We start from the raw sequence: 1,382 nt of genomic DNA, 5'->3' as shown, positions 1-1,382 counted from the left end.
CCTCTTGCCCTCCCTCTTCCCCAGCCTCTGAGCTCCAGGAAAAACGGCCCCAACTCCCCACCTCTCCTGGGCACCAAGAAATGACTGCCTCGGAGGACGACCCTCTCCTCTCTGAGTGACTCTGAGCGCACCACAGAAGCAGCACTCCCGGCCCAGGCTTTAAGCCAGGACCTCCTTTCCCTCCCTGTCCCCCTTACCTTCCACCTACTCACCTGTGCAGCCCCCAGGAGGAGGGAATGGGGTGGGAGCCCAGGGGCTCCGCTGCCTCAACAGGTATCCATCACTTCTGCCAGGTCTGGCCGTGGCCAAGACCAGAACACACCACAGAAATGGCACAGGATGTTGGGGCAGGGAGACGAGCAAGGCAGGGCTCAGGAGGAGATGAGGCCAAGGAAGCAGCGAGGGGACGAAACGGAGAAGAGAGAGAAAAGGCAGGAGAGGAAGGAGCCAAGGAGAGACGGGGGAGATACTGGCGAGGAGAGAGAAAGAGGAAAGAGAAAGCAAAGAAAAAGCGAAAGCACTACACTTCCTTTGCAAAGAAAAAGCGAAAGCACTACACTCTGCGAAAGCAGAGAGTCACTTAGAAAGAAGAGGGAGAACCAAGGGAGGAAGGCGCCTGACAGCCTTTCTTTCAGCTCCCTCTTCCCTGTGATCCAAGGAGGAAATGGGAAACAAATCCTTGCTGTGGCGGGAGGGCAGCTGCTACTGGCCAGGTCTCTGTCTGCTACCTGGGTTCTGACCTGAGCTGGGCGTGGGAAGCGAAGCAGCCATGGGGGCAGGAGACCTCCCTCAGAAGGGGTAAGGGTTCAGGCCCCTGCAAAGTTGGGGGGGTGAGGGTCTGTGCCCCACCTCTGTTGACCCCCAAGTTCTCTCCTGATGGCCCCTCTGCGACTGTGCCTGTCTTAGGTTGTTCCTTCCCTGAGGAATCTTACCCGTCTCTGGCTAACCAGCCATCCTCCGGGGGCCAAGCAGGGCGATGTGAGGTGTGCGAGTGAGCGAGATGCAGCGCCCCCAGAGAGGGTCAGTTCTCCGTCTCCTTGGTAGCCTATGCCCCCGTGGCCTCCACGCCCAGCCCCTGCCTTGGGATTCCCTCGCCTACTGGCGGGGCCCCGGCTCTGGTCACATGTCTTAGGGAACCCAGGTTTCTCCTCCAGGGAGGGCCCAGCTTACAGCATTGGGCAAGAGAGACCAACTGCATGGCACCAGCCACCAGAACCGATTGCATGGCACCAGCCACCACGCTCAACCTCAGCGTGGGCAAGAAAGCCCAGGCAACCTCAGCGTGGGCAGGAAAGCCCAGGCAACAGCCTTGGGCAGGGAGATTGCGAGAAGAGAGCCCCTCTTGGCAAAAGGGCAAGAGGGGCCATTGCAGGACAGAGGAA

At 59.8% G+C, this 1,382-nt stretch overlaps 1 protein-coding gene across 2 annotated transcripts in view; it reads right to left on the bottom strand.

Moving 5' to 3' along the window:
• The window catches only part of NXF1 (nuclear RNA export factor 1), an 11,878-nt gene that overhangs the window by 3,893 nt on the left and 6,603 nt on the right, over nt 1-1,382 (bottom strand). The window lies entirely within an intron of this gene.

This window comes from Lipotes vexillifer, unplaced genomic scaffold (genome assembly GCF_000442215.2).
Source record: "Lipotes vexillifer unplaced genomic scaffold, Lipotes_vexillifer_v1.1 scaffold1129, whole genome shotgun sequence".
Taxonomy (NCBI): domain Eukaryota; kingdom Metazoa; phylum Chordata; class Mammalia; order Artiodactyla; family Lipotidae; genus Lipotes; species Lipotes vexillifer.
This window is presented reverse-complemented; position numbering and strand designations above follow the sequence as displayed.